We start from the raw sequence: 22,649 nt of genomic DNA, 5'->3' as shown, positions 1-22,649 counted from the left end.
GGGGGGGCCGGCCGAGCGGCTGGGGGACGTGCGGCGGCCCGCTCCGCCTCCTGCCGGGCCCGCTCCGCCTGCAACGGGGAGGGAGGCGGAGGGAAGGGGAAGAATGAATGGGGAGCGGGAGGGAGAGGAAGATGGAGGCGGGGAGGGGGGAAGAGAGACAGAGAGATCTGCGTTAGGGCGAGCGCTGAGCCGCCGCGGGGCGCCGCGGCAATGCTGGTCCCCGTCCCCTCCCGCCGGGCCGCCCCTCTGCCCACGAATGTTTCTTCTTCTGCGGGGAAACTGGAGCGACTCCACCCCCCGTGCTGAAGGAATAAAAATAACCCCCGGAGCCGAGCTCTGCAGTAGAACGGCCCCCTGGTGCTCCCGCACGAGCTGCTGAATAATGCAGGTGACCTCAGGTGCCTCTCGCTTGGCAGGGGATGCGTTCTGTGAGTGGCACGGAGCGCTGGGGAGCCCCTACGGAACGGGACGGCCGAAAGCCGCAGTCCTGTTCACCTCTGAATTTATTTGAATTACAGCCTTGGCATTGCTTTGCCTTCCGGGGGCGGTGGGCACAGGGCTGGATTTACTCGGCACTGCGCGAAGGCGCTATAGTGCTTAAAAACCTAGGTGTACATTTAGGAAAAAAACAACAACCACAAAGCATCATCATCAGTGCTGTGCAGATGTCTCTGGCATGGGAGGTAGCAGCTGTTTAACACAGGATAGCAACGCTACAACGTGGAGGTAGGCAAGGGAGTGTACGTTAACCGTATAGCAAAATACTGCAGGTTTAGAGAGGCTGAAAGTCGCTATCCAGGCTCAAATACAGCCTACAGAAAGACTTTGTGGTTGCAAACTACTTAGAGATTCAGTTTTCTTTGTTTTGTTGGAAATGAGGAATTAGATGTTGTAAAACGCTCTTTTTCCTTTTTTCTTTTTCCTTTTCCCCTCTTTCAAGCAACTTTTTTTTTTTTTTTTTTTAAGAAACAAAGGCAGTGTCTTCCCCTTGTGGGATTCATTAGCTTAAAACCAGTTAGCAGTGACACCTTCTGTTGCTTTTGGGAAAATAGTTTCTTCAGGTATTGAATTCTGGCTTTTTCTAAGTCTTTCAACTACGATCTTTAACACAACCATGTATAAAAATATCAATTGCAAAAGCTAATGATATGGGTAGAAATATGAGTTGCTCACTGTATTGGGACAGAAAACAGTGAGGTTTGGAGTCAGTCTTGGAGCCAGGACTGACAGCCTGTGCAGTGTCTGCAGCACCAACGGTGCACAGCTGTCTGGTTAAAGGCTGTACTGCAGTGCCCCTGAATGAAAGGCTAAATTGATTTTATTACTCATTCATCGAAAACACTTTTTCCACTTCTGCAGATGTTCTTAGCTGTATTTGCCTGCACACTTACCAGTAATTGTGCTCTTATTTTTGCAATGCAATACATACAAATTTATCTTTTGCTGAGACAGAAGCAAATATGTGAACACAAATGTAGAAATTATTGGTTAGTGGAATCAGGGAGACACAACTCTTTTGTCAGTATCTCAAAGTGGAAAGAACTCTGTAGATTTACAATAAAATTTTCAGAGCTCAGTGGAATTATTCAGGTTATATATAGATAAGAGTTTACTCTGAATTAGATGACTTTGGTTAATTGTGACGACTGTTTCATTGACCCTTTGCTTCAGTTAATGCTCAAGTTCCTTTACTGGTCTTAAGATAAGGAACCTGAGTGCACTGAGTTCCTTCACTTACACAGTACTTTTGTATTCTGCTAATTTCAGCACGTTTTCTCCAGATGATTGATGGGCATCCTGTGCCCCATGTAAAGCCAAATGCACTGAGCGAATTCAGTACAAAAAATTCTTTTAGCAGTACAAGGGGTGTCTACTGTGGTAGTGCAATTACATCAGTGAAGATTAGGTGTGAGGTAGCTCTTCTTTCAGACTGGCTGTTAGAACACGAGGTGAACAACAGAGAATCTGAGTGACTTTTAATTGTCACCTGTTACAAGTAAGAGATTTCAATTATTTTTTAACTAAAAATCGCATCCCATGATTCTTTTTAAGCACTTTTAAGTTCATGGTGATAAGAAAAGTAAAACTGCTTGCAAAAAGGTATTTCTCAGTGGCTCTGAAAGATCTCCATTAAATGACAAGAACAAAACAGACTGGCTTGTCCAACTGGTCTAGTTCCAAAGGTCCAACCCCTTTGGAATCCGTGATGAAACTGGCACTGACTATAGGGGGAGTCAGGTATTTTTCATATAGGCCAAAAGATGATCAGTGTTCCGAGTGTCTTGTAATGCAATTACAAACAAGAACAATGAGAACAAGGAAACAATGAGCCAAAATTGGGCTGCATTGTAAGCAGCAGTGATATAATCCTTGCCCTATTAGTATCAATTCTTTTAATAGGGACTGTGACAGGTGAGAGATTTAAAAGAGTCCTTAAAATAGCACATTTAGGCTGCGGTTCCACATGCATTTCTGCAGCAGTAGTAATGTTGATTTAAGTAGCTCTACCTCAGCTGATTGTTCTTTTTCCTGTCCCACCCATTCTTCTGTGTTCATGCAGGTGTTTGTGCAGATGTGAGGCAGAGGATCAAGCTGACAAACAATTATTCTTTTCCCTTTATTGTCTTTCAGTTCTCCCATCTGGTTTATCAGAAGGCGACACAAAAATCTGTGCTGGTCTATTTTTGGGGGGACTGTGCAAATCTGAGAGTTACGAGCTCCAGGCAACTTTTCAGTATTGTTGGAAAATGAGAAAGTGCAGCCTAACGGGGCACTGCACATAGTTAGGGGAAAACTGACAGAAATTATACTTCAGTGTTTGAATTTTAAATGCATGTGATAAAGAGCAGCGGAGGAAAGAGATGAATGACAAAGGAGCCTTGATGCTGAAGTAGTTTATACGTAAGACTGTGGAAAAGTCAGAGTTAGGGATTGAAAGAAAGGGAAATGGAAAGTCCTCTTTTTCAAACACCTCATTTTCCATTTTCTTAGAACTAAAGGAAACATTATACCACCATTTTTTGGTTTTGTTTTTCTTTTCTTCTGTACAGTGCATACAGCCAGAACCTCTATGAAGTTGTTAGCTTTGCTGTGGAGGGGAGAAATCTCTACTTAGATTCTCCAAAATTCAGAGGGTAAATTCTATCTTTGTATCTTTCCATCATAACAATCTTTTTTTGGATGGCTCTGCCATGAAACTGGAAGATTTACATGCTGAGAATTCCTTTGGTCTGAGGAGTTCCCACCCATTGTGGAGACTGTCTAGATGACTCTCCCCCTTGCACTACAGCCTCCAAGGCATTATGGGTGTAGCTAGGAAAAAAGTGGTTTAGCCTGGTTTGCTTTTTTGCATTATCCCCAAGCTGGTTTATCACACTCTTGAAGCTCGTGCGAGTTTTCTTCAGTATATTCTGCTCGGACAGAATAGTTGCTGTTCTTTAGTAGGCTCACTGTGTCACAGCTGTGCCCATGACAAATTAGATGCAGCTCTGTATCTAGGCCAGAAAGTGCTCACCAAATCCAATAAAGCTAACTTGCATGTCTGAGAACAGTAATTGTTCCTACCAGTTAGAGGCCATATCCTGCTATTGTTCCATATATATTAAGGCCTTATTGAAGTCTCTTCTAAAAAATCTTGTACAAAAGCTCATTTCAGGATGTGATACCAGCCAGCAGACAAAAGGTCCTCACATGTTGTTTTACTGGAATCCTGTTTCATATCTTGAGCTACATCATAATTTCACCCCGCTCTGAATCCAGTCTGTGTTATTTTAAAATTAACATTGTTTTGCAGACATTTTTCACTCTTATGCAAATATAGTTTGGTTCTTTTACACCATCTGTGCTTGCACTACAAAATTAGGCATAGGTTTGCAAAAAAATCTGAAATGATGTTTATTTATATATCTGGGACTGGACAATCCTCTACCTAGAGGTAAAAACATTATGTTTCAAAAGTGTCAGTGGAATCAGAAAAGTTATTTAATTAAAAAACTAAAGATCAAAGCACTTGAAATAAATGAAAGGTGAAGACGTTGCTTTTTCAGGCAATTCTTTTCACTTAATTTTGTGAGCTGCAGTCTTCCTCAGATATTATGCTAATGCAATATCCTATCCTTTTGAATGCATTTTTCCAGTGCGTGGTGATAAAGGAATATGTAGCTTACATAGCTGTATTCACACTATAAATTCACCATGGTTTCACTGAGGTCAGTGGAGTGATTTCTGCTAGCTGATACATTAATAATAAGCCTTAGGACATATTTTTTGACATGGCTGTTTGTAGTTGGTCTTCACAAAATGTTTTCCACTGCTGTGGAGCAACCATGTGTATTAATAGCATTTCTGATTTCTGAACAGTCCGAAGTGCTTGCTCTAATAAATTAATACATTTACAACAATATGTAGGTGTCTCTTTATCCAGGGCAGTCATACAGCCACCCCTACTGAAACCTAGGAACAATCAAACAGGACACTGCAATTGGGGTGTATTAGGAAAGACAGTTACCATTTGTTTCCAAATGAATGAGTAATTTAGGAGGATAAAGTATAATTACTGAGAAATAAAATCTGATCAAAACACCACAATTACATTCTGTGATTCTATGATGAATAACAATTACCTTAAGTATTGATGGTCATAAAGATCTGTAATACTATACCCCAAAACTCCTGCAGCTGTTTTGGTGTCATGGGAACTGGGAACACTTGAACCTTATCTCTGGAGAAAACCCAACTGGACAACACCAAGAGATTTGACTGACAGCCCTGATCTTTGTACTTTCCATGGGTTTATAGCCCACCCTTTTTCCTGTAAATGGGCAGTTAGTGAAGTTACTGCCTTCTCTAATGCCTTTATTGAGTCAGATGTTAACATTAGATCATTGAGGTAGGTGTTTGACAGTAGACCATTTGTTTCAATCTGCTAAGTCAGGCACCACCAGGTAGTGGTGCAAAAGGTAGGCAAATGCACATACCCCTGAGGTAGGACTTGAAAAGTCCACTGCCTGCCCTCCCATGTTAATGCAAACTGGTCTTAGGGTTCCTTAGCAATTGAAATGCTTAAAAATGCATTTGCTAGGTCCAGAACACAATGATATGTTTCTGTTTCCCTACTCAGTGTATCCACGAGGGAGATAATGTTGGATTTGGCTGCATGGATTGGCAACGTGACTTCATTTAGTTCTGTGTAATCTACCATCATTCACCACATACCATCTGATTTGCCCGTATGAGGGAGTTTTATGGGCCGTGTGCAGGTCGTGTAACCCCTACTCTCTCCAGCTCCTGCACAGTGTTAGTGATCTCCCACTGCCCACCCAGGAGTCTATATTGTTTTGTATTCATGATCAAGTGCAGCTGCAGCAAACAAATGAGCTCAGTTTTTGCATGGCCCCTTAATATTGCCAGCACCACACAGATGCTAATACATCTTTCTCTTAGTCTGAACTCTGCCACATTGGCCCGGAGAGTTGGACCCCACAGAATGTCTACCCCCAATATGTATTCTGGAATTGGAGTGATAAACACCCTGTACTCCCAGGGTGGGAAGATGCCCAACTCCCAGTTTCAACCATGTTTGGGTTACAGAGATCATCTGTCCCTCAAACCCACCTATCATTTCCTTAGTGCCCGAAAATTTGAGTTGCCATATATAATCGATGTTTCAGCCTCAGTACCCACTAGCACCATAAGCCGTTGAATATTCTTTCAGGACCAGTGAGTTGTTATTTCAATTTAGGGCCTCTGGTCCCCTCTCGAGGCCCTAGTCCTGGGGGATTTCAGCTCCCCTGTCACATCATTAGCTAAGCAGTCCCCAAGTCTTCTTCCTCCAGTGGCTTAGCCACAGCAGCCCAGGCTGCCTGAGGAGGTTTTACCCTTTTTTTGGTGGGACTGTGAAATCCTCTAGATTCCATGTTTTTTGTGAAATCCTTTCTGTAGTCCTAATTCCTTCCCTTTTAGGGGAAGATTGTAATTTGCCAGTTAACTGTCTCCATAATTGTAACAGGACCTGATCAGGTTGTTTTTAGATCTTTTTAAATTGAACTCCTGCCCTAATCAGGACATAGAACATTTGTTTTCTTGAGACCCTAATGGGTGCAGATTGGACTGCGTTAGGGCTGGTGTCCTCAATTATGGTCACAGGTGGACTTCTGACATCTGCACCACCATTTGGAGATTGCACCTGGCTTGTAGGCATTCTTTCTCCCACAGATCCACCACCAATTGGGTGGCCTGTTGTATGGGAACTGCTGAGTCACGGCCTGAACCTCTGATTAATCACCTGAGGTGAGCCTTGAGTCAGCCAGAGGAGCACAGGTGAAGGCAATTCTCCTGGACCTATTTAAGAGCTGGCTACCAGAGGGGAAGGATCTCTTCTGGAGATCCTCCTCTTTTGGTATCTTCTAGTGAGCTCAACCCAAGGGTAAGCTCTTCTACTTACTCTCTTTTGTGATCCTTGTTTGCTTTTGCCTTACTCTTTTGATTATATTGCAATTATAACATCTTGGTTATACACCTGTTGTATTATGGCCAATAGGATCGTCAGTATGGATACTGAAGTACCATACTGGTGTAGTGGAGCTAGTTGCAAGATGAGAGCTCTCATTCCTGCTGAAAATTTTATCGGATCCATACTTTCAAAAACATTCTCATAGATTGCCTTTTTCATACCTAATGTAATTTTGTAAGTCTCCTGTAGGTGATCATAAAACTGTGTTTAAAGGTATATCATTTTTATTTGGCCATGTTATTTGGCATGAGGCCATCAGGCATTGAATTAATGGATGATTTTCCTCATTGTGTTGGACTTCTGCTTATAATCTTTGTCTGAGGGCAGGGCGAGTAGTAGTGGATGCCAGTTTTGAAATTTCTGGTCATTTTACTACAACATGTTCTGCTATCATGTCCCATAACCAAAGCAGCCAGGCTGGTATACTTTCTTTGGGTTTTTGCCTAAATTGCTGTACTAGATCCATAAGTTTGGCTGTCATGTATGGGTGTGCCATTATATATAATGTAGTTTGGGTGGGGAGGGGCACTGGTTGGGGGGTATCCCCACCAGTCTATCTTGCATTTTTTTTCATGGAGTTACATTTGGTCTCAAAAGGATCAAGTTCAAGTGGAACCTCAAGATCTGACCTTTCAGTTCTTTCATTTATAGAGTCTAGTTAACGTTGGATCCCTCGTTCAGGGTCTCCAGTAGTTTCTGAAGAGATGTTTCAGAACTTTTGTAGGGGAATGATCAGATCTGGCTTTTTCCCAGTCAGTATTGTGACCTGCCAGTCAAGTTTTCAACTCAGTCACATAGTAGTTGATTTTCATATGCCAAAGCCTCTTCAGGCACTTTTAATCAATTTAAAGCCATCAGCAGTGGCCACGCCACAGTGGATGTGGCAAACAGCCATTCTCCAGTAATCAGTGTATCTTTGCTGAGGCCATGAAAATACTCAGCCATGCAGTCCAGGGCTATTTCTACCGTCCCACAGGGGGCCCCATTTTTCAGTTATAGACACAATCCCATGATATGGAGATCCTAAGAATCCTGGAATATGCACTGGCACGATCTCATTCAAAGGGATGCTCCTTCCCATCCAAACCGCCCCATTTCACTACTTACAAATGCAATTTTAGAACTTTTAAGGGACTCGTGATGGAGTAACTTTCAAGGATTAGATCCCTAGCTGGCTCACCAAGAGCGTACAGCAAAAGAAGGCAATATGAGTACCTTCCAATGGGATATAAGCTCTGTAGAATAATAGACAATAACAAAAATTAAAAATTAGCTCACTTCTTCCAACAACCAGTGATGGCTCAAGAGAAGTTCTATCTAGAGAGATGCACAGTCCTAAATACCACGGTAAAACGAGGATGAAACATGGCATTCTTTGCTTTTACTAATCTGCGATCTATATATGAGAGCAGACATTTCTTTCTTTACTATTTAATCAAGTATCTAAGGACATTAATACTAGAATAAATTAAGGGCTTTTAATGAACTCTGAAAAGGCAGCAATTTCAAGATGGTCCACATTAATTATTCTTTAATTAAATGCTGTATATTAAGCCTAAGGAAGTGCAGAGATTTGGGTGAAAAAAAGGTGGTAGAAGTCTATAGAAATCAAACTTACTAATACAGCTTAATCTGTAATAGGACCAGCAGAAAGAAGAAAGAAACAAATGTGCCATACTAGAATCTCTAAAGAAAGAAAAACATATGATTACAGGTAGGAACAGAAAACAACAAACTTGTAATGGAGGGAAGGGCTACAGAATGAGGCAACTGTAGCAGATTGAGATTTTCAGATGATCGTAAAGAGTTAAAAGGGTAAAGCTGAAGTTTGTAAAGGTGATCACAGTCTTGTCTTCTGACTCTACGTTCAGTATGAAAAGTTATGTTTCATAAAATCTTTAAAAGCATAAAGCTATGCGTACAAATGCTTGTTGCATTACATGGTTTTTATAGCAGTGTCACAACCTTGCTCTGAACATCTGAATATTGCATTATAGTATACAACATCCAATCATATAAGTGAATGTGAGTAATCAAACCAAATCTCTCTACTTTCGAAATCATTAAATCTGATACACCAAGTTTTATTCCCTTTAGTAACATTGTTAGCTTGACTGCCCACTAAACATGAACCCCACATGGGGAAGACTTCACCTTGGTACTGAGCTTTCTTTGTTTCAACTAGCATTACTTATCTTGTTTCAATTAACTTGGCAGGATCTGTGAAAAGGTCTCCTCATTATTGTGAAATATTCTTTTAAGGCATGAAAAATATGCTTGGCAGTACATGGGGATACAGAAATGACTTAAATAGTACCTTTTGGCAAATAGAAGCACTTAAAGGCCATATTTCAGTGATAATAATTGTAGTCTATATTTAGGCCCTCTTTAAAACCTAATTCTCTTGCTAAACTACTTACAGACTGCAGACTGTACAATATAGAAGAAATATCTCCACCTTGTTTGTTTGAATTTTACTTCAAACTTCACAGTGCAGTAATCATGTCTTACATATGTTTCAACAGTAAAAATACTGTGTGATTTCTACTTTAGACATATCTGAAAGCAGATAGCTATTTAGAAATTACATTTTAGTGACTTTCACATTGGACAGAAGGAAGGAATTAGATTTAGAAGAGCGATGTTAAAGTTTTTAAGAGCTTGTATAATTGAACCTACAAGAGAACCAAGCAAAGTAAGGCTGCAAGAAATGACCCTGTTTATTGCTAATACATATAGTACACAACACACTGTAATTTCTGCAGCTCTTAGAAAATGAGGGTTCTGTTGGTTTTAATTTATCTTAAATCTCAGTAGTGAACACATTTACAACTTTTTCATGCTGCAGCAGAATTACTAAGTCACAACCTGAAGCAGTGATTGAGCACCTGTTGGGAAGGCAGGGCTAACCCAGGGGAGCTCAGGTGCATGCAGTGTACTTGAGTGATTGCAAGGGGTGGAGCCTGAATCAACCCTTCCCAGCCCTCATTTAAGGGTTGGCAGGGGGAGGTGAGGGTATTTTGCTGAAGTTTCCTGCCTACCCAAGGCTTTCTAAAGGTGAGCAGCTTTTTTTTTTTTTTTTTTTGTGTGTGTGCTTATGGCTGTTGCATTTAAGCAAGTCCTTACTTGTTGTAGCCTAGAACCCTGCTGACTTGCTGTCATTACTGTACTTTTCATTGTGTTAAATATACTCAGGCTTGGTTTTCTTGCTACTGTAAGGCTGGACAGGAGTTTGTATCACAGCTGTTTAATAATCAGTGGCAAAGCTACTAATGGAGGAATTTGGAATGTGCATATATGCATAAAAATATTTTTAAGTTAGTATCCAGAAACCGATTTAGGAATTGTGTTCTTTAAGAACAGGACATCTATGATCCAATCAGAAAATACAGGATTTGGCAAAATGTGAGTGAGTTAAAATGATGTAATAAATAGGGCCACTAAATACTGTGATTGAGCTTCAGCCCTGGGTACCTAAGTACTTAACCTTAATACGTATTCAGTGGAGCAGGGATATCTCAGGAGAGAGTGTGCTAGAAGCAGTGACAAATGCTAGCATTAGCAGTCATCAAATGCAGCTGCTTCAGAGCTAGCTGGGCCAGCAGTGGTGCAACCAACCTCGAAGTACAAAGGGTTCTGGTGTTTTTCTTTGCTGGGGAAGCACCAAGAAAGCAGTGCAACCCTACAGAAATGAGCAGCTCTCCCAGCAGAGGCTGAGTGTGTGAGTATTGCCAGGGCAATGGTGGGAGACTGCAACTGTGGTAACCTGGAACTCATGGTCAGTCACTGAGCACAGCTGCTTCAGAGACAGCTGGGCCAGAACTGGAGTGACTGATCTCAAGGTAGAAGGGATTTTTGTTTGGGTGTGTTTGTTTCTGTTGTTCCTGTGACTCAATTAACAAAGCTCACACTCTGCTTTGATAGGAGTTGTGGGTAGGAAATCATAGGCAGCAGCAAAGTGACACCAATGTCACCTCAAAGTCTGTTTCAGAAGGGAACTCAGTCAAGCCTGGCCAGGTTATGTCATAAAAGTTTCTTGGAATATGTGGGCTTTGTTGTGATTTGTTTATTTACTTATTAGAGCTTTTACATACTGATAGCAGTCCTAACACATTGTATTTCTACTGCCAAAAATGCTTGTGCTAAGAGCATTTATTATTTAATTCTATGAACTGGTATAAATCATACTAACAGAAGATATGCTATGGTTGAAAGTGGCATCAATCGTGTTTCTTTGATAGCTATCACTCTTCAGATGAATTCATGGCTGTCAAGAGAAACTTGTACTTCTTGGGAAGTTGCAAACCTGAATCATCCTGGCTATGAAGGCTAAGCCTTGCTCTGTGTAACTCTTGCTGGAAGTGGCTGAGCTGATTTGAATACATTTGGTTTTAAATGCATTCTCTCATTCTGCTAAAGCTTATATATCAAGCTGTATGTCATGTAGATGTCTGACAATCTTCCTTAGCTTTATCAGTGACTTCAGTTGTGGAAGCAAAGGAACAAGAAGCTTTTTTGGTAATAACACTGGTTCATTGCATGTGCCTACTGATGTGTACTTGTGTCATAAGTTCCTATGGGCAACCTGTTTGACATATATATTAGGCTGGCTTTTTGCAGGACTCTTCTGTTGAGGGATATGTGGCTGTATATATGCCAAATATCAGTCAAGACAGTTATTTTGCTGTACGTGATGTTCTCAAAATCTTACTATCTATAAAGTTATGCTACCTATATTACCATTTTTTTTACTGAAGTTCCCATTCCAAGTTGCCATGAACTGTACTGTGCTAACATCAGTAAGAAAAGCAGCCACATGAAATGTGATCATATTTATATTTTACTCCAAGGTCTGAAGCTGTGGTTTGTCATGGGGTGGACTCCATGACTAAGCTAGAAAGTGTGTTTGAGACAAAAGGGTTGTAAAAACAAATTGCAGAGCAGAGAGGGTGCACCAAGGGAATGGTTTGAGGATTGTGTGGTTGTGGATCGTGCTGTTCAGTCATAAGAAGGATCACAAAGACTGGAAATACATTGACCAAAACAAAGTTATCTAATATAATAGGACTTTCTAGTCCTCTTTACATAGGTGTCCTACTTGGGAAATAGTCAGAAGAGCTTTTTGGGCTATACAGAGTTCAGAGAACTATTTGAGAAACCATTAAATAAAGGTGGAATATCTTCCTGCTTCTGAACAAGAATTACCAGATCTTTGTAAGTTGCATAGTGGAAGAATGATTTATGCATTGCTGAATTGCATTACTTTTAATTTTGAAAGTCCATTGGCAGTATCTGAACTCCTGATGTTATCTATGTGGCTAGCATTTGAACTTACGTATGGACAGCTAGGGCTGAGCTGGTGGTTCAGAGGGAGAAGAAAAATGCCTGTATTTAAACCCAATAGATGAAAACAGATTGTTCATCAGGAAAATGAACTGTTTCCTGAATCCTGTAGATTACTGGTTGAAGTATGTGGTTTGATTGCAATTATTGCCATAATGCAGACTTTGAAGTCTTAAAGGCCCCATGAGGGCAATGCAGGAAGCCTATTCTATCTACTGCATACAAAATAGGGGGTATGAACTGTTGTTTTCATACACTGACAAATTCAAAAGCCCAAGGAAATAACAGAAGCCACTCATGGAAACTCTCCTTTGCATTTCTTTCACACTGAAGATAAATCAAAGGTTTAGAGGTTTGTTTGTTCTTGGTTTTGTTCACTACCAGTATACCATGAATTCATTTGTTATGAAGCTTTCAGTGTTTCTGTTTTAAAGCATTTCATGTCTTCTGGAAAGATAGTTACTTGTTTATATAGCATTTACTACTAGTGTCTTTGTAATCATCAATATTTGAGGTAATTGTAATCATAGAATCACAGAATCATTTAAGTTAGAAGGGCTCTTTAATAACCATCTAGTCCAACTCCTTTGCAGTGAGCAAGGATGCCTACAGCTACATCAGGTGCTTAGAGCTTGTCTAGCCTGGTCTTGAATATCTTCAAGGGCAGGGCATCCACCACCTTTCCAGGCAACCTGTGCCAATGCCTCAGCATGCTTAATGTAAACAAACAAACAAAAAAACAACAAACAAAACCTCCTTCCTATCCAATCTAAATCTGTTCTTTTAGTTTGAAACCATTTTCCCCTTGTCCTATAACAACAGACCCTGCTGTCATTCAGTTTTCTGTTCATTACCAATATGTTAGCTGGTAATTTTGTTATTCCAACTTTTAATTTGCTAGGTAAAGCCAAGGTGGCCTGTTGCAAAGCTCTTCTGTAAAAGAAGGGCATAAACTCCATGACACTTGCAGAGAACTGTAAATAAGTTACTTCTGAAAAGTTAGGCAGTTGTGCTTACTAAGTCGCCTTCTAGAAACTTAGGAAAGGAAGTGTGTTAGAATGGGTATGCCCAAAGTCATAGGAATCCTACTTCTCAGTAGGGAGGGAAAAACTTATAGAAGATTTGCTTTATTTCTGAAGGAAACAGGGGCAGTTGAGGGAGTGTTTGAATAGCTGATATTGGGATTAAAGCCTTGGTTTCAGGGTGTGCTTGCAGTAAGTCTCGATTTGAATTATCTTAATTTGTGATATGTCTCTTGCAGCATACAGCAAACTATATTTGTTCAAAATCTTATGAAACAGTAATTATAGTAAGTAAAGGCAATTGGCAGTGATTGAAATGCTAATAATACATTGCATTTCAAACATTCATTTAAAGTGACCTCAGCCTGTTATTTTACTGCTAGGGAAAAACCTCTTTCAAATCAAATTTGTCTACCACTGAGATGTCCTTATAGTATGTACTAGCCAGATTAGAGCTAATTGCTAATAATTCATTTGCCAGGAGGTTTGCTATTATCAGCTTTGTTTATGTAAAGTGCAGGTTGAAAAATAGTTCTGTTTCTTGCAAACGGCTGTGCAAATTTCATCTGCTTTTATTGGATGTCATCATCTAGAAATGATGTGTTATTGCCCTCATTGTGGGGGGGAAGCAAATATAATACAGGATTCCAAGAACACTTTGAATGTTAGTAGGCAGAATATATTTATATTTGTTAAGCCTATAATATATAATCTTTGTGTTCTGCCTATGAATAAACATTTGCCATAAAAATTTGTGCTGGGAAAGGAATAAAGCTGAAGGTGGTATGCATGCACTGTGCATTTAAATGTAAGCATGTATAGAAGTGTTACCTTTTTCATTTTTTACTTTTGCATTACACCATCTTGTGTCCCAGTGCTCTTTGCTGCTCTGATTGAGGATGACAACTCAGAGCTGGGTTCTGTAGGAAAACATCTACATCCACTGCCTCTCTACTGTGTTAAATAATGTAAACTTGCATCATTGTTTAGCTCTTGTGATGATGTGCTCTGACATTTCCAAGAGATTGAATTATACAGTTTCTTCTAGAGCTATTCCTTTCAGCTGCTTTTTCTAAAATGGTATTTTTTGTAACATAGTTCATTGATTCTCAGTTGTATTTGTTCAAAAGTATGGAGGCCTTATTTTAAGACAAGTGACGCTTTTACTTAAAATTTTAAAAGGGGGGGAAAAAAAAAAATGAAAGCCCCTTCATGAAGTGCAGGTTACTTCGTGGCATTTGGACAGGAATCCTTCCTTTTCCAGCTGTATTGTTGTCCTCAGTTCTAGGGAACTTTCAATATGCCGCTCATAGGCAACAGACAAGATGAGGAGAATGCAATTAGTTCTTCACCCCCTGTAGTTTAGCTGTCTGATGAATATAGTTCCTAAACTTCAAATATACAGATATCAGTACCTCTGTTGACATACAAATGCATTTGAAGTTCTTACTTATGAGCTTGCACGTAGCTGCCTGTGTTCTGGTGGCATAGGAGACTGTAGTTTTCTTTTGTAGTGACCTTGCTCTGATTCTAAAGCACTGAAAATGCAGTGCAATTTTTATATTTCAGTCACTGCAAGAGAACCTTAAAATCCAAATAGCTTATTTCAGTATTCTGCCTGGAAACATTTGCTCTGCTTCTTATTTGGCATGTTTTTACTGATCTTCCCTCTCTACCCATGACAATTAAATACAAAATATTAGATCATGTTGTTTCAGGCAATGGGATACATGGTTTTTATTTATTAAAACTCTAATTACACTGCCTCTTTTTTAGTAAAAAATCTTGAGGCCATAGCCTTTCCTCCTCCAGAGGTAGCTTTTTTTGGTTGTTTTCCTTTTTTTTTCCCCTGTTGTTCTACAGAAGTGATTTGTTAGGATTTGGTGCAGACTCTTCAAAATCAATGCTGATGATAGCAGGCTTTGGATTGAGGTGTCAGGGCTGGGAGAATGCATTCCTTCTTGGGTCTGAATTTTCCTTAAAAGGAAGGAGGCCTATCCCAGATACTCGTAGGTGAGTGATTCTCAACGCACAAAGAAGTTTACTGTCAATATGAGAAGAACAAACGCACTATGGGGACCTCCACATCTTTCCATTTTTCTGCTCTGTTGGGACAGGTGTGGTGAGGTAGATGCAGGATCCCAGTTCCCTCCCCTGCAGAAATTGCCTGTTGGCAGTTCTTCAGCAGCGTAAGGCTGCTCTGTGCTGCCCACATGGTGCAGGTAAGGTAGGTCTGGCACCTGCCTGAGCAGAGATCTGGGACCCCTCCCTGCAGGTGCTGTGGGGAAGGGCTGCAGGAGGACAGGCATCTGCCTGCTGCTCAGTGTCCTTCATTCTCAGGTGCTGTCGGGTCTGTCTGGCCCAAACCAGTGCTGCATGTCTGTGTCTGAGCAAACTTTGCTGCGTAACTGCTGCTTGACAGGAAAGATAAAAATAATCCCTGGCATAAATCAATTTCATTCTGCCTCAGGATATATTTTAAATACCTTCTCCTGGGTGTTCTTCCCTCTTTGTAAAAGCAGCAAGTTCACTTTCTGGGCTTCACACTCTAACTGTAGAAAATGGTTAATGAGGGGCTCTGCCACTGGGGGTAGAGATGTCACTGCAGGAGGATACTGCAGCAGCCACCAGAACACAGTGACAGGAGACAGACAGGCCTAGCGAGTCTCTTGAGTATTTCCTTTCCTAAGATTGTAAGGCCAAAGCGTTTCCAAGAAAGGTGTAGCAGGACCTTTCCTAAGGGAAGTAAGGGAGATAATAATCACTGTTTGTCTCCATTCAGAAACCCACTTGGAGATGCATGGGGTTACAGATGTGAATGGTGTCCTGTGGGTATCCTCTCTACACGTACGGTGGGGTTTTATTCTTCTTGTTTGGTGTATTTTAAAGAATAGCCAATAAGTTTGGGCTAAAATCTTGATCAGAGTTGACACTATGGGTGGTGAAAAACTACCACTAAGACCTGGCTTGTGTGATCAAAACAGCTAATAAGGGTTTGTGATGTGAAGAGGCAAGAAATGAGCAAAAAGAGAGGGGAAAGGTGTGCTGTCAGTGCGGCTTTACAGATGGAGAAGGGGCCAAGCCTTGATTCTGCAAAGTATGGAGGCAGAACCTGATTTTTAGCATTTCTAAATGTGTACATTTGAACATATTCTGTTTGATCCTGGCAATGCTTTGTGCCTACGCACTTCTAATTTTAACTGTTCTCTTTATTATTTTTTTTTACTATAAGAGAGGGGGACTTTTATAGGCTCTTTTCACATTGCTTTATTTAAAGCAGTGCAGCATCCGCATTCTCAGCACAACAGCAGATTTTCAGTTTGTGCATAGGTATGTGCTTTGTTGCTGTTTTCCTTTGCTAAGTGAACAAGCACGCATCTAGCACTGAGAGAAACAAGCAGCAGCATTGCTTGGTTGTATGTTTTCCAGTACAGAATAACAGGGTTATTACGAGGCTCCAAAGTAGAAGCCTTAGCATAGAAGTGATATTTCACTTCTGGACTGAAAACACAGGTGTAATCCATCGTAAAATTGGCAGGACTACTTCTGGATGTCTGTGTTATTCAGTTTTCATATCAAAACCCCCTTCCAGCAAAAGGGGAGCACCTTCCCATAGGACAACCTTTAAGGCAAGTTCTAACAGTCAAGAAGGAAATAATTAAAAACAGTACATTGGTGCTGCTTGCCTTTGTCCGATGTCTTGGTGGTAGTTTGAATTTAATGACGGGGTTCTGAGAGGCTTAATCTTCACGCATGCCTCGACGCGCTCTAGCGGCAGAACCTCGCAGTGCCGTTTAGGCAGTGGAGCTCAGGCTGTTTGCTTTCTGCGTGAAGCAGTAGTGACAGTGGATGAAAATAGTTGATAGCTATTGAATGCAACCTAGCAGTTCCCAAAACTACCGTTCAGGCTGTGAACTTTTGTATAACTCCTATTTCTTTAAACGTTTTCAAATATGAAGTGCTGATTCAGGGATTTCACCTGCCTCCTTTGGTCGGTGTTGAAGAACACACCCGCACCTAACCAGCCATTGAAGTATGGGTGCAGCATGTATGCGATACATCAAAGTCAAGAGCAGCAATTATCCACAAGTCCTTGGCACTTGTCCTGTAATGGTAATGGATACAGAGCCTGGGCAACCTCATCCTTTAACCAACCATCATTAAATGGTAAATCAATAACTGCATCAAAAGATGTATTTATAGCTAAGCTCCAGACCTAGTGGTTTTGCTTATCACATTAATCATAAATAATTCACTGTTTCTTCTCAGAAGACATAATGGGCCACTTATATGCTTCAGTTGTTTTCATTTTTCCCCTTCACAGAGTTGCTCTGTGGCAAAATCCATCACTAATAAAGTAATAAGGTAAAGTACTGAAATATATGCTTTATCATCACTGCAATTATAAAAATAGCCCTAACTATAAGTATTTCTTCCAGGATCAGGAACTGCTGTAGTACTCTTATTTTGCCTGTGGGCTATTACTGTCCCTCTGGCTTTGCTGCTGTTACTGTTTGTGTTGCAGTAGGGTGGAGTATATTCTTGTTTTTGATTGCATATTGTTATGCTTTACCTTGCTCAACCACTGAGCAACTTTCAAGTCTTGCTTTCTGGTTATCAGGATATCAAAGAGTAATGTAGATTACTGCAGAACTGCCTCTTGCTGCTCTGCCTCTGAGGCTTTTCAATTTCATTTTTTTAAGAACTTTTTATATGGGCAAGTCGCTTCAATGGCATTATATCTAAAGTTCTATCCAAATGCAAATAGTTTTGTGGAAAAAATGCTCTTTTCTCAGCTCCTAAGAGCTATTTGCTTTGGATTTAAGAGTAGTTTTTAAGCTAGTGTAACTCCTTCCTTTTGTCTGGAAAGACATTAACCCAAAATTACAACTACACTGAACAAGCAAATGTCGTATTGAAGTCAATGGGAATATTGCCACTGAATTCAACCTTGGTTATTTTTGCATTCTTATTTGAACTGTCTTTTAAAATAGCATTTTCAGACACTATATATAACATCTGTAGTTATGTCATACACTTCTGTAATTATTAGGGATCAGATCAGCATTAGAGTTTCTTGTCCTGTTGCCAAGCTTCACAAGGACACAAGCTGGGAGTTAGATTGAAGCTCTGAATTCTCTTTCCTTATGGATGGGCAGACAAGGCACATTCAATTCCAGGCATCTGTTATGCATTCATACGCATCTACATGTTGCCTGATTGGGGTAATACAGTTTTTTCTCACTGCACTTCAGTGACATCATTAGAAATGGAATAGCATTTACCATTCCCTGAGATCTGTGCTGTCTAGAGAACCATGCTCCAGGATGACATAACTGAGAGGGCCTGAATTTGAAGAACAATTCACTGCCCAGTAATTAAAGGCAGTGCCATTCAATATATACTCAGTGTACCCTGTAAGTACTGCTTTACATTGCTGTCTGTTCTTTTGGACTGGAATAATGCGAACAATGAGGAAGCCAAGTCATGGGGAAAAAAAATGAGATAACGATGGCTGAATGAGCATACAGAGAATACCATCGTGACAAAGTTCAGTGGCTGCACCCATTGGAGCAGTAGTAGTCTGCCTAATGCCTGGGCCTTGTAGAGCTGCTGCATGGAGATCATCTCTGGCATTCACTGATGCAATAATCACTGCTGAACTAATCGACTTTTGATGCTCCATCTTTCTGTTTTGAACTGATGTCAGATGAGTGTATATTTTTGCATCTACTTCAGGCTGACATTAATAATTAACGAACATCTGAGTATTGCGTGTCAATGTCTTAAAAGTCCCTTGAGGGCATTCCTTAAGGGGAAGGAGCCTTTTTCTGAGACAGAAGGGACCATACTCAGAGCAGAGGAGTCACAGTGTAGAATAATTTCAGTGGAGAACAAAAAAAATATGTAACCAAGCTTATAACTCAACTGCTATTTTATGATCTCAGCTGAGGGTTTACATCCTCTGCAGTGAAGTGAATATGATTGTCCTGCACTCAGAAACAGGTCAGATTCCAAAATAATGCAACTCTTTTTCACTACCAGATTAATAACCAGCAGATTCTTCCTTTTGGTACAAATTTTACTAACCACATTACCTATTATTTCTGAAGTTGGGAAATGAAGCTTTCTTCTTTTTCCTAGGATGGTGAAGAACTTATTTAAAAGCATCAACAGAAAGATATTTGAGACTGTGAGAATCCAAGCTTTATATGGCTATGGTTCCTTTCTTTTACTTCAAGTTACTAATCTTAGGATGCTTATTTTGGAAGTCTTAAATAATTCCTCCTTCTACTTAAACAGTTTAGTTGCCTTGATGGAAAAGACAAGTCTGTGTTAAAATTCAGGAGATACATTATAAAAAATACATCGAGGTTATGAGGGAAGTCAGTGTATTGTAACCTAAAAACTGTGAAATGTCTCATTTATATTCCCACAATTCTGTAAAGTCACTAGATAGACAAACACATTATGCAGATAGCGGACTGGAGACAGAGGTTATGTGATGCCCAAGGCCATTCAATGAGTCAAAGCTGAGCCAGGGTGAAGTTCCCATTTTAGTGTGTCTATTAATAATACCAGCAGAGACAAACTGCAAAAGAACTAAATTTGAGGCTTGTGGGAGGTCAGCCTGTTCTGCAGGGCTGAAATATTATTTGTTTATATCTAACTCTAAAGTGGTTAACTAGATATGAATATGACTAGATCACTGTCATATCTGAAAGACTTCACATACTTGATAGTAATAATCCGAGGCATTTGTCCTCTGCAGGGAAAATTATTTCATTTGAATCCTTTTTTTTGCTTGCAGATTTTGAGGTCAGCTGAACACTGTCTGGCATCAAGAAAGGCACGGTCACATCATGAAATGTTCAGGGGTAAGTGTGAGACAGTGTTAGGAAGAGCAGAACTTTAGCTGCTTTTGTTTTTTCTTTATAAAAGTGACGTTTACATTTATTAAAGCATTGCTTTGTTCAGATATTACATTGAATTTGTACACTTCAGTTCCAGATAAATCTGGTGGCTTTAATGTCTTATAGCTGGTAGAGGAGGTGATATTACATAGTGAGAAATAAGAATTGGGTTCTGCATGTGTCCTTCAATTGGTGATTTGTTTTATTGGCTGGGGCTTCAACTTTCAGGAATGAATTCCACTTTCAGGTGCCTTTCATAATGATTCTTCATATGATTTCTTCCCTGATCATCACAAGTAGTGAAGCCAAAGTCACTCAAGAATCTGTAAGATTAGAGAAATACCCAGTGGAGCTGACTGAAGAAGGGTTGACAGAGATGGAAAAATTAAGGAGTCTATTGCAGCTGTGCTTAACTGGAGCCAGTGTTCAGAAAGGCAGAAGATGCACTGTAACAATCCATCTTGCTGACTGCAGAGCACTGTCACTGAATTCACAAGCCTTTAATTTAAGCCTTTTAACAGACAATAGTCTGTTTTCCCAAATAGTTTTAAGCAATATTCTTTTTAAATGATTTAACTAAGTCTTTATACAGGTAACGCTTTAAAGTATTTAGTTTACCTATTTCAACAGTTTTATTTCACAGCAGTAAATTATTTTAAATGTCAGAGATCTAGTTGCTTCATCCAGTGGATTTATCTTTTGCACCTAGTTAAAATTGCCCAGTAACTGCAGATGAACTGTTTCTTGTCACTGTTGTTTTATGTAGCCTTGGACATGCCATCTTTAAATGTATCTCTTTGATATATTGTACTCACTATTGCTGCTGTGGGAGCTCACTGCCTTAAAATCTCAATATAAACACTTCAATATTGTGAAACTTGCAGTGACTGATTCCAATTTTAGGGATGGAATTTCAGTCATTAATCTTGCAAGGATATCTTGAAAAATTTAATTTATAAATGACAGCCATCCATTTCGAAAGGCTAACTGCAAAATAAAAGCTACTTGGAGCATTTTCTTGTTGGTATCATAGCTTGTGGAAAAGACCTCTAAAGTACAGCGGTCGAACCTACTGTAGTCTGCATGGCAGTTGTAGGACCTACACAGCAGCTGAGTTCTGATATTCTGGTGTGGTTTGGATAGAAAAGCTCTGTGCTTTGGCATCAAGAAGAGAATCAGCCCAGATCTATACTACATTCTTTCATCCATATGGCATTAAATATAGCTTTGTTTTGGGGAAAAATGAAAATACGTGCCTCAGGCTTTGTCTTCTCCCTCCAAAGTGAGGCAGCCTCATGAACTATTGGGTCAGTTTGGGTGTGGGTTGTTTTTTTTTTTTTTCCTGAGCAAAAGTGGAAAAATCATAGAATCATTAAAGTTGGAAAAGCCTTCTAAGATCATTTAGTCCAATGCCCTTCCTACCACCTATGCTACCCACTGAATCGTATTCCCTAGTACCACATCTACAAGTTTATTGAAAACCTCCAGGAATAATGACTCTACCAACCTCCCTGGGAAGCCTGTGCCAGTGCACCAGTACTCTTTCCATTAATTAATTTTTCCTAACATCCAGCCTGAACCTCTTTTGGTGTAGCTTTGGGCCATTCCCTCCAGTCCTACCCCTCACCTTGCCACAACCTGTTTTCAGATACTTGTAGAGACCTATGAGGTCTCCCCTGATAGTCTCCAGACTAAATCCCAGCTCCCTCAGACACTCCCCACAAGACTTGTTCTCCAGACCCCTCACCTACTTTGTTGCCTTTGTCTGAACGTGTTTCAGGGCCTCAATGTCTTTCTTGTAGTGAGGGGCCTGAAACTAAACACAGTACTCAAGATGTGGCCTCACCAGAGCTGTGGACAGAGGGTCAATTGCCTCCTTGCTCCTGCTGGCAACTATTCCTGATACAAGCCAGGAATGCCATTGGTCTTTTTGGCCACCTGGGCACACTGCTGGCTCACACTCAGTTGAGTATTGACCAGCATCCCCAGGTCCTTTTCCTCTGTACAGTTTTCCAGCTGCAGCCAGCTTCCCCAGGAGAATGCTGTGGCAGATGTTAAAGCCTTTGCTGAAGACCAGGTACTAGACTAGACCTAAACTGTGCAGCCTTATATTTCCCACATTCTTCAGAATATCAATGAAAAACAAGTCTGTTCCCTTCATTCTTCCCTAACTCAAAGTGCTGGTTTCATCTGTGTGCCTGAAAGAGGTTGAAATACAGATGCTACGAAAAAGAGTAATGGGTACTGAAGCAAATTATAGTACCTATCCATTAGTTCATACATTACATCCAGGAATTGATTCTTCCTTACATTAACATGAATCCAGGGTATCATAGTAACCTAGGAAACAACCCTGCAGTGGCTGTAGTGTTGCTGCAACTTGCAGAAACAGACAATGCTAGTAGTGATTAATTGATCATGCTCTATCTTAAAAAGATGGAGTGTATTCATGCTCTCATCTTACTGCTCTAGTATATTCTCCTAATTCTAGATGTTATGGTTGACTTATGTCTCTTTCTTCTTGGGCTAGCATTGTCGTACCTCTTGAATAATTAACCCACCTGCTGGCATCTTTGTGAATAGCACTTCTAGCTCTAGTTCATTGTTAGGATACATTTTCATCTTTCTGAACTATGAGTGATCAGAACAATAGAATATTCTTAGTTAGGACCCAACAGTAGTTAAAGGATATCCCCAGTCTGTTCTGTCTCTAATGTAAAAGCACTGTTTGTTGTTGCAGAGCCCCTCTCTATGAGCTTATCTAAATCAAAAGTCAGTCCTTGATGAATTCTTGTGCCATTCACTCTTTGCTGATGTTTCCTCTTTCAATTCAGTCCCTCCACTGCATCTAGTAGAATT

The 22,649-nt window shown here is 40.3% G+C and overlaps 1 long non-coding RNA gene across 1 annotated transcript; it reads left to right on the top strand.

Annotated features, from left to right (window-relative positions):
* The first annotated feature begins 6,386 nt into the window (after window positions 1-6,386).
* On the top strand, window positions 6,387-20,336 carry LOC122182852. The gene is made up of 3 exons (XR_006180026.1): window positions 6,387-6,424; window positions 19,688-19,754; window positions 20,038-20,336. It is a non-coding gene; the product is annotated as an uncharacterized LOC122182852 (long non-coding RNA).
* The last annotated feature ends 2,313 nt before the right edge of the window (window positions 20,337-22,649 follow it).

Source organism: Lagopus leucura, unplaced genomic scaffold (assembly GCF_019238085.1).
Source record: "Lagopus leucura isolate 7727_CA_CO unplaced genomic scaffold, USGS_WTPT01 Super-Scaffold_100016, whole genome shotgun sequence".
NCBI classification, from domain to species: domain Eukaryota; kingdom Metazoa; phylum Chordata; class Aves; order Galliformes; family Phasianidae; genus Lagopus; species Lagopus leucura.
The sequence above is the reverse complement of the archived record's forward strand: the minus strand, read 5'-3'. Positions and strand labels throughout refer to the sequence as shown.